Source organism: Mizuhopecten yessoensis, unplaced genomic scaffold (genome assembly GCF_002113885.1).
Source record: "Mizuhopecten yessoensis strain PY_sf001 unplaced genomic scaffold, ASM211388v2 scaffold3805, whole genome shotgun sequence".
Lineage (NCBI taxonomy): Eukaryota > Metazoa > Mollusca > Bivalvia > Pectinida > Pectinidae > Mizuhopecten > Mizuhopecten yessoensis.
The window spans coordinates 508,476-520,059 of record NW_018405228.1 but is presented as its reverse complement, the minus strand read 5'-3'; positions in this window follow the sequence as shown (position 1 = coordinate 520,059).

Genomic DNA, 11,584 nt, shown 5'->3' with positions numbered 1-11,584 from the left:
TTTTCGTTGTTAACTTTCATTCTCCTCTGTTCCTGACTTTGGTGTATAACCTTTGTTTTCGTTGTTAACTTTCATTCTCCTCTGTTGCTGACTTTTGTGTCTATCCTTTGTTTGCGTTGTTAACTTTCATTCTCCTCTGTTCCTGACTTTTGTGCCTCACCTTTGTTTTCGTTGTTAACTTTCATTCTCCTCTCTTCCTGACTTTTGTGCCTCACCTTTGTTTTCGTTGTTAACTTGTATTCTCCTCTGTTCCTGACTTTTGTGTCTATCCTTTGTTTGCGTTAACTTTCATTCTCCTCTCTTCCTGACTTTTGTGTCTCGCCTTTGTTTTCGTTGTTAACTTTCATTCTCCTCTCTTCCTGACTTTTGTGTTTCACCTTTGTTTTCGTTGTTAACTTTCATTCTCCTCTGTTCCTGACTTTTGTGTCTCGCCTTTGTTTGCGTTGTTAACTTTTCATACTCCTCTGTTGCTGACTTTTGTGTCTATCCTTTGTTTTTGTTGTTAACTTTCATTCTCCTCTGTTCCTGACTTTTGTGTCTCGCCTTTGTTTTCGTTGTTAACTTGTATTCTCCTCTGTTCCTGACTTTGGTGTCTAACCTTTGTTTTCGTTGTTAACTTTCATTCTCCTCTGTTCCTGACTTTGGTGTTTCACCTTTGTTTTCGTTGTTAACTTTCATTCTCCTCTGTTCCTGACTTTTGTGCCTCACCTTTGTTTTCGTTGTTAACTTGTATTCTCCTCTGTTCCTGACTTTTGTGTCTATCCTTTGTTTGCGTTAACTTTCATTCTCCTCTCTTCCTGACTTTTGTGTCTCGCCTTTGTTTTCGTTGTTAACTTTCATTCTCCTCTCTTCCTGACTTTTGTGTTTCACCTTTGTTTTCGTTGTTAACTTTCATTCTCCTCTGTTCCTGACTTTTGTGTCTCGCCTTTGTTTGCGTTGTTAACTTTTCATACTCCTCTGTTGCTGACTTTTGTGTCTATCCTTTGTTTTTGTTGTTAACTTTCATTCTCCTCTGTTCCTGACTTTTGTGTCTCGCCTTTGTTTTCGTTGTTAACTTGTATTCTCCTCTGTTCCTGACTTTGGTGTCTAACCTTTGTTTTCGTTGTTAACTTTCATTCTCCTCTGTTCCTGACTTTGGTGTTTCACCTTTGTTTTCGTTGTTAACTTTCATTCTCCTCTGTTCCTGACTTTTGTGCCTCACCTTTGTTTTCGTTGTTAACTTGTATTCTCCTCTGTTCCTGACTTTTGTGTCTATCCTTTGTTTGCGTTAACTTTCATTCTCCTCTCTTCCTGACTTTTGTGTCTCGCCTTTGTTTTCGTTGTTAACTTTCATTCTCCTCTCTTCCTGACTTTTGTGTTTCACCTTTGTTTTCGTTGTTAACTTTCATTCTCCTCTGTTCCTGACTTTTGTGTCTCGCCTTTGTTTGCGTTGTTAACTTTTCATACTCCTCTGTTGCTGACTTTTGTGTCTATCCTTTGTTTTTGTTGTTAACTTTCATTCTCCTCTGTTCCTGACTTTTGTGTCTCGCCTTTGTTTTCGTTGTTAACTTGTATTCTCCTCTGTTCCTGACTTTGGTGTCTAACCTTTGTTTTCGTTGTTAACTTTCATTCTCCTCTGTTCCTGACTTTGGTGTTTCACCTTTGTTTTCGTTGTTAACTTTCATTCTCCTCTGTTCCTGACTTTTGTGCCTCACCTTTGTTTTCGTTGTTAACTTGTATTCTCCTCTGTTCCTGACTTTTGTGTCTATCCTTTGTTTGCGTTAACTTTCATTCTCCTCTCTTCCTGACTTTTGTGTCTCGCCTTTGTTTTCGTTGTTAACTTTCATTCTCCTCTCTTCCTGACTTTTGTGTTTCACCTTTGTTTTCGTTGTTAACTTTCATTCTCCTCTGTTCCTGACTTTTGTGTCTCGCCTTTGTTTGCGTTGTTAACTTTTCATACTCCTCTGTTGCTGACTTTTGTGTCTATCCTTTGTTTTTGTTGTTAACTTTCATTCTCCTCTGTTCCTGACTTTTGTGTCTCGCCTTTGTTTTCGTTGTTAACTTGTATTCTCCTCTGTTCCTGACTTTGGTGTCTAACCTTTGTTTTCGTTGTTAACTTTCATTCTCCTCTGTTCCTGACTTTGGTGTTTCACCTTTGTTTTCGTTGTTAACTTTCATTCTCCTCTGTTCCTGACTTTTGTGCCTCACCTTTGTTTTCGTTGTTAACTTGTATTCTCCTCTGTTCCTGACTTTTGTGTCTATCCTTTGTTTGCGTTAACTTTCATTCTCCTCTCTTCCTGACTTTTGTGTCTCGCCTTTGTTTTCGTTGTTAACTTTCATTCTCCTCTCTTCCTGACTTTTGTGTTTCACCTTTGTTTTCGTTGTTAACTTTCATTCTCCTCTGTTCCTGACTTTTGTGTCTCGCCTTTGTTTGCGTTGTTAACTTTTCATACTCCTCTGTTGCTGACTTTTGTGTCTATCCTTTGTTTTTGTTGTTAACTTTCATTCTCCTCTGTTCCTGACTTTTGTGTCTCGCCTTTGTTTTCGTTGTTAACTTGTATTCTCCTCTGTTCCTGACTTTGGTGTCTAACCTTTGTTTTCGTTGTTAACTTTCATTCTCCTCTTTTCCCGACTTTTGTGACTCACCTTTGTTTTCGTTGTTAACTTTCACTCTCCTCTGTTGTCAATCTAGTTGTTTTGGCTTCTCCTCTATTTTCTTTTTCTCCCGTAGTTGTCGTTTCTTTTGTTTTATGCATCCCCTTTTTCGCCTTTTTCCTTATATTTTGGTGTTTCCATCTCCATTTTTTTATCAGAAACATATGATTATGTGTTTTGAAAGGGTAATCGTTATCTTCAGTAATTACACCCGGGAAGTAAATCAAGGCCAAGTCATGTCACATTCTCAAAGAACAGGAAGGTACCAACGAAACAATAGGACACAACAATGAGCATATTAAAAGAATATCGATACGTGGCAAATGATATCATGTTTTCAACTGAAAAGGTCAAGTATATAATCGTCTGTGGAAAAGATATATCTGGTGGTTATCGGTAGGTAAGTGTAAGCAACAAGGAGACCCGTCCACTGCTGAACCATTTATAATCGGTCTACACAATGGTAATCCATGTACTTCTATAATAAACTAGTCCACACTGTGGATCTGATGTTGAGATTTCCTTTCAGGAAGCTGGCTACTCTACCACAGGTTTTCCAATATTGAACCATTGGGTACTTGGGTACTTCACCATAATCTACACTCTCCAACAAAAAATGCCAATCGTCGATTGTCGAATTTTGTTTGGTTCTTGGTTATAAAAAAAAAACCGGGCACTTTGCTGGAGGAAAACCATCTTCCATTGTTGCCCGCAGGATGTAATCCTGTAACCTCCACTTATCTATACTTTGAAGTAACCGTTAAAGATACTAGTAAGGGCCTGTTTCCAGTTATGTTAATTCTCCATAGGAGCCTGCCCCCGTATAATTTCTTATCTAGCTCAACTACTGTTTTTTTCTTTTCCGAAGAATAATTTTACATCTTTCCGACACCCAGATTTCATAATTTCAGTGAAAATGTATTTTTATAAAGTTGTCAATTTCAGCATCAAAGACATAAGTTCGTAAATAAAAGAAGGTTATCTCGAAATTGTAATTCGCAACATAGTATAAATTTCTTTTGATAAATATTTCCAAAACATCGTGTTTATTCATAAAACATAAAAAAAAAAATTCTCGGATGAAAATGCACTTGCAGAGACACAATTATGAAGAAAAATGCCATAAAATTGCAATTTTCTCCCGTTATATAGTTTTGGATGCAAATTTCCATCAGAAAATCGGATAGAGCTTTACTTGTTTCATATGTGTACCAAAAATCAGCTAATTCCATGTGGTGGAACGTTCTCATATCGCCGCCTGAATGTGGTTGTAAATTGAAAGAAAAGGGGAAATGAGTAACAACCTTGTCTGAAACCCTATTATATAGCTTATTATATACAAACTTTTATATTGAATATCAGAGCGGATATTTTCATGACAGTTTTATGATGTGTAACGACTAAATAAACAGTATCGATATAAAGATTTACACTGAGGACACCCTGATACATGAATACTGTTCTATCTCAAGTTGTCCTCTTCTGAATTTTCTGATCGTGTGGCCTTGTACATTTATCCGTATCTTCTTGTCTTTGTCTATACGTTTACGGAATCATTGACTCGACGCTAGCTATTCTTGTCTCACTTTCCTTGTTTTATTGTCCCATCTCCAAAGCGTTGTGGCTCTGTCAGGGTTGGGACCCTGACTTGTCTCACTTTCTTTGTGCCTGCCGACCACGCCACATCGAATAGATAGATTATCCATATGAAATACTTTATTTTGTTCTAAGTAATCAATCAATTCTGCGCTTCTTGGAGGTATTGAATGTGATTTATTATATTGTCTTGTTATTTTGTGTAATTAGTTGTTCGTTATTTATCACACATTTTCGCATAATTGTACCAAACTACTAAGTATTAGCTGTTTACAGCAATCATCGGTGGCTTGCTATTTTGTTACTTTATCGACGCTTCATAAACCAATCGTTATTGTTTCAAGATGGAGGGTAAATGTGTTGGAGAAGGGTGTCAAGTATACTTCAAGAAACGTAGTGGCAATAAGAACAGAAGTGCACGCAATGTAAATAGTCCACAATATAAATGGCTCCTAGATACGCTGGTGCAACAAGGATTGATGTCAGCAAAGGAACAAGCACTTATTTGCCAGAAGTGCTACATGAAGTATCTTCGGAACAAAAATCAGCCTGAACCTGAACCCGAGCAGAACCAGGAAATAGAGGAAGAAGACGACTCCCCGTCCCATATCCTGCCGTTGCTGACCCTTCATGATCTTTTGAATGGATCATCTTCACACAAAAAATGCTGTCTCTGTCTTGTTACCTTTGCAAGAAATGGAACAAAATCATCAGTCTTACCAAAACGTGCAAGACATCACCTGATCTATTCACACAAACTGTGGTGTCCCACCTCATCCCGCGTCTGCTCCATTCACCTTATTGGTAACGACTTAGATCCGTCTACAGAGGTTGTCCTTGATGGTAGAGGTTCCTTGGAATCTCAGTTACCATCAAAATCGTCCGAAATCATTAATGACCTCCTAGAGGTGTCGCACGTCCTTTCACAGAACCAGTCTGCGTTTACAATAAGCTTTTCTTCTCTTGATGACTCGGCATGCATGGCCTGGACAGGTTGGTCCAAAGATCAGTTCCTCGAAATCCACTCGCACTGTTCCCCATATCTTTCATCTGGTATATATACCAAGACTACACACGATGCTCTATTACTGTTCTGGGTAAAACTGAAAACCGACATTTCCTGGAGTCAGTGTTCTTCTCTTTTTGGAATTTCCAAGTCAAGTGTGTCCAAAACTTTCCACTCCATAGTACAGGCATTAGACACATCGATAGTCCCACAATTTCTAGGTCCGGATCACTTGACAAGAGAACAGTTGCTCGGGCACAATACTGTCTTTTCAGAAGCATTTTTTGGAGATAAAGCCACTGCCATATTAGATGGCACCTATATTTATATCCAGAAAAGCTCCGACCACAAGCTCCAGAGAATGTCCTACTGTGGCCAGAAGAAGAGAAACTATCTCAAATTCATGAGCATCGCCTTACCAGATGGCTACATTCTGGACACAGTAGGACCATTCACTGGCAGCGAAAATGATGCTACAATTACAAAAAAAGTCATGGACAAGCTAGTTACTTGGCTACAACCAGACGACAACGTTGTCGTTGACCGAGGTTTTAGAGATGTCCTACCAGTTCTCGAAGCCTCTGGCCTCAATGCTAGCATGCCGTCATACCTGAAACCCGGTCAAAGTCAACATTCTGACGTCCAAGCAAATCTTGACAGAACTATCACCAAATCGAGGTGGATTGTGGAATCCTATCATGGTCGTCTGAAACACTGGACGTTCTTCCGAACGCAATTGGTGTCTAACAGCTTTATCAATGTCATCGAGGCTTTGCTTCGAACCGTCACAGCCTGTCTGAATGGTATTAGAGGACCGATCTACCAGAGATCTCCAGAGAGAGATGCCAAAGATAGGCTAATGGCTGAACGTATGAAGGACCGTTTGACAACACCGAATGGTTTAGCTCAGAGAGTCAAGACAGATCCGGATCTATCTAGACGGGCAAGGTCCGAGTTTGTCAAGATGGATGCATCTTCCGTACTGTTTCCCCGTCTCGATCTTGATTACTTGAGAACCATTACGTGTGGAACGTATCAGATATCTCTGGCTCCTGGTTACATCGCCGAACATTTAAGTGATGACGGAGACTATGAGGTGTGGCTTTACCAGCACTCCCCAGACCTTCTCCGATGTCAAATACATTCTCGACACAAAAGCCAAACGAAATATAACGTTTGGATACGGTTCACCGTTTCACCCGATGTTGAGGCCCCAATAAAGGACTACTACTGCCAGTGCCCAGTTGGAGAGAGAACGATGGGAATGTGTGCGCACATCTCCAGTATCTTGTACTACCTTGGGTATTACAGGACGCTGGAAAACCCTCGACCATTACAACCACAGGTAAAGAAATTCCGACAAAACTTGAAATAGTTTTCCATGCGGCAACGGAGTGCATATGTCGAAAGTATGTTTGGGGCTCGATATGAAAGATCCCCGTTACCATGTGACTAACCAAACTTATAAATATAGGTATTATACAATCGCCCGTAGCTATGAACACTCCCGTAAATGCGAAAACCAACCAAAATCATAAGGAACACGTTTTGTTTGTTGTTCTGTCTATTTGTCAGCCAATGTCTTCAACCACGGGGACTTGTGAAGTAGCCATCTTGGATTTTTTTTATGAAAAAGTGTTTCTCTCACTTTTTTTCATATCTGTGTACATATTCTCAACATACCGAGCAAATACTCTCGTTTTTTTGTTAATTATCTAAAGAAAGTCGAAAATCGGCAATTCAACCATAGGCTAATTCAACCCAACATTTGAAAATGTTCCACCACTTACATTTTGATGATTTTTCCTCTCATCAATAGCATATTACGTACTGTTTAATAGGATAAAAATTGGTTTGCATCCAACGCCCATAAAAGGGTGTATTCTCTAAAAAACACAGTTTTTGTGTCTAAAATGTTATCATCGAAAATGGCATTTTTGAGATTGTTTCTTCCATAAAACAGCCAAATGGCGCGATGGAAACATGATTTTTTGTCACAATCATGCCATGAATGTATTCTTTACGGTGACCATCATTTGATTAGATTTTCATTAATATTTTACATAACATGCACATTTTATCAACACTTAGACAGCTTCTGAAAGGTACAACTTTGAGGAGCCATAAAAAAACAAACCAAGTGACCTAAATCTTTATACTTTATAGATTTGTAACCACAACGGCATGGGCAATGCACCACCAACAGGAAATTTGAATCAGAGAAGGGGCCGTTTTGGAAACCGGCCCTTTCAGCAACTAAACGTGCATGCTATGTCCTGTAGTAAGTGTATGTACAGACGGAACGCGTGGTCCATGACAGTTCCATGGCGTTTGTAATCTTACGTCAACAGGATACTCGTTTTATCAATTTCGAGTTCGAATTATAGTTGTGTTGGCCCTCTGTTTCTCTCACTTTTTTACCTTGGACAACATATTGGTAAGTCTTCAGCTGAAGCAGACTATGGATGGCCTTGACAAACACACATGAAATACGTGTCTGCTTCCTGTCATACTAATGTTGATGCCAATTAGTTATTGTACAATTATTTATTAAATACTCATTCTCCTACCACAGTGTTAACGGTCTGGTTTAAATACTTGTATAGAATTGATATAGTTAAGCATATGGAGAGTTTTACTCTGAATACAGAAATAGGACAGTATACTAGTATATAATATAGTAGGTATACAATCACCAGAGTTTCAATGAATGAACCTGTAATGACTTTGTTAATGAGCATTGACCTCATTCATTTCATTTAGAATGTTACAGCTTTCTATATCGCCTATAGAAGAAGTGATTGTAGCATTACAATCATCAGCCTGGTAAAACAATAATTCAAAATCCATCATACATATTTATTTCATTTGTTTCGTATATTACACAAGAATAATATAATCATCTGCTTGAAGTAAATGAAAATATTCATAATTAGTTTTTTTTTGCCCTACATAAAATTAGACGTACAGTTGGCATACTATTGTACCATCTGATACAGACACAGACGTTACCAAGCAATTAACAAAAACAGGTTAATAGAGTCAGTGTCACCAGAAGTGGGTTAGTTTTACCTCTGGAAACATCAACATTTAACAATGAGCAAATGATAAGCGTCAAAGAGTGGTAGTGAAGGAAATATAGATGAGTGACATCTTAAAAACAAAGGCAAATCACATTTATAGCACAGCCAAATAATTACAAGTAAGCATGTTTGTCTCATTTATATTCAAATATGCAAAACCTGTCAGTTAACTTCCAGATACACTTTTAAATGTGTACAATTCAATTGATTATCAAGCAACATGGAAGTTGACAACATAAAACCATGGATTCTGTAAATGCTTCACGCTTCTAAACGTACCTCCCATTTCTTCTTTCAATATACCATTAATTAGCTAGAAACGTACACACTACTGCATCGAAATATTTTGTATAAATTTACAAATGAAAATCTATGCAATATGGGCACTATCTAGTTCAAAACCTGGATAAGTATTTTAAGATGTCATTCAACTAAATGAGACAAAGACACATTGACAGTCAATCATTGTGATGGCGGAGTGACTTCCCTTCATCAGTGAATATACAAAACATACGGACAATAACTGGCTAAATAATATAATGTCAAATCTCAGTACATAAAGACAACACGATGGAATTATAGAGCAAAGGAAATGATCACAGAGTCCTAAAACTACTACAGTGTCACTGTACAACAGATTACATCTATTTTTGTTTATTTCGTGACGTAAGACGGGCACTAGCCAGAGAAAACATTACACACATACTTCACAATACTGAACACAATTGTTTCCTTTAATTTTTGTGAAAGAATGATGCCAACATCTTGTGTGAAAATGGGGCAAATTGGGTCAGTTATATATATGAATAAGGACAAATAAAGGGGATATAAACACTAACCCTACATAGACACTTTGTGCAGGAAAACTCATTATAGCATATCAATCTGTTGACATCAAAGGTTATAAACTTACCATCAAAGTTTATTTCACAATCTAAAATGAAAATTTAAGATATTTTTCAAATAAACTAATCCCGGGCTAGAGCTATGATTCCTTGTACCTTGAAGATTGCAAAGTAGAAACCTCACCTTGGATACACGGAATTAACATAAATATCAACAACACGCGAGTGCTACAATTATTTCTAAGTGCATTTTGTGAAATATTTGTGCAAATATACTAACTACCTATACTAATACTAGATTGTACAGTGACAGTGAAGTAGTTTCAAGCTACGGCCTCCGTCTCCCTGAATAACAACAAAACACTTCAAGCATTAATTGTGTTACAGAAAATTATACATATCATTACATATTTAGTCACTATACAAGAGAAAATCAATGTGATATACGTTATGTTTTTTTATTTAACATAATTTACACCTTTAATATAAAAAGTCATTTATCCCATAAAGATCAGTGATAAAAACGTACCAAGTTTATTTTTTCCGACATTCTATGAAATAATGAATACATTTGAGATTACATGTTTCACGCCTCCTCCTCCATATATCATGTACCCAAAAGTCACAAATGAAATTTCTCATTTATGCTGCGCAATTCATGTGTAACAACAGCTGTTGTATCAGGCAAACAGCTTATATATAAGGATTCAAAGAAAAAGAATAATATCTCTTTCTTAAAGAATCTTAAAACGGAAGCTTTTATGAAGGTTTAATCAATAATCTTCGATGATCAAAACAACTATCGTTTATTTTTTGTCATTTGTTCATAGTGAAATGATAGTATAAGTGCTACTTCATCAGGATAGCTCTTTGATGCTATAATCGATAGGATATGCTAACGTCAAAAGTTTTTCATCCGTCCAACAAATCTTTCAGGACATACAGAGCTCAAATTTCTATTGAGCTGCAATGCTTCTCAATAAAACATCTATAAGTGTTTACCTGACCATTCCATCTTTCTGCAAAAAACAAATGCTTGCGACAGAAAAATCTTTTAAAAAATTAACTTGTATTTTTTTTTTATTAATCAATGCTTGAACAGTAAAAGGTTTGTTATACCAAAGTTATTTTAACAAATGCACAATGATGTCTCCAATATGTTTCATTTTGGAGTATTTGTTTTCAGTTTCTTCAAACTATCCTTCACAAGAAACATTCAGCAGCTCTTGATTGTCTTTCAAATCGAGTTAATGACATATTCATCAATACATACCCAACATTTATTTGATCATAGATGCTTTCATATACAATCTGCTGCACAAGATCAAGCTAGAAATAACCTTGATGGCACAAGATTGAACATCATCACTGTTTATCTGTGCTGGCTCACCTATTTTAAATTCTACTTAGCAGACAATGCGTTATACCCTCACTTAGCCAGCAATCAAGCTTCATCCCTTGGTGACACAGAGCCGAGAACACTAACAAGCAGGCATGCCATGACTACAGCAAGAGGCTGGTTAACATTTAAAGAAAGATCCACTCAGACTTTCCAGATCTGTAAATCCATCCTTCATATACTCAACAAACACACGTCATTCAGGCCTTTGTACATGTGCTTTCCTGTATTATACATATACAAGTAATTCATTCAATCACTTTAGCGTACCTCTCATTTCCGTTCAGAAAGAAAACAGCAATTTTCATGCATAGCATTAGCATATACCAATACACTTAGAAGACATTTGAAACATCAAGATAGCTACTTCTTACAATTTAGGTATATTGACCACAATGTTTTTCTTTGCAGATAAAACCTGAAGTATTCATCAATGTTGACAACCACCTTCCCATCATGTCTCAGTCTTAACTTTGTCATTTTTTGTTAAATGCTTCAGAGAACTGAGAAAAAAACGTAATTTCATGAATGGTCACTAAAAGAGATATGGCGGGTTGCTATGCCTATTTCCCCAAAGCTATGTTACGCTAGTGCGCGCACCAACCGTGCACTGTTATGACGCGTCCTCAGGTATTTTTATACAGGTAGCAATATCGGAATCCCGTGTCTAAGAATAGATTATTGTAAACAGACCACATATTTTATATTTCGGCATGATTTGTTGGTGTTTAAGCACTTGATATAATTACCATTGCCAGTTGGAGGGTAAAACAATTCATAAATTTCATCAAAAATAGTGTCTTACCTACAAAGCGTAGCTGTACTGTACACGTGAACAGGAATGTGTTGACATGCTTCGATAAAAGTATGTCGCACTAAATAGTAAAGAAATTATTACTAACAAAACTGATAAATCAATAGGTATGTTATTAAAATGAAAACAAAATTTTCCATCGATTTAAAAAAACCACTATTGCCTTATTAAGGAAAATGATCACATGCCTAAATATTTAAAAAAAAA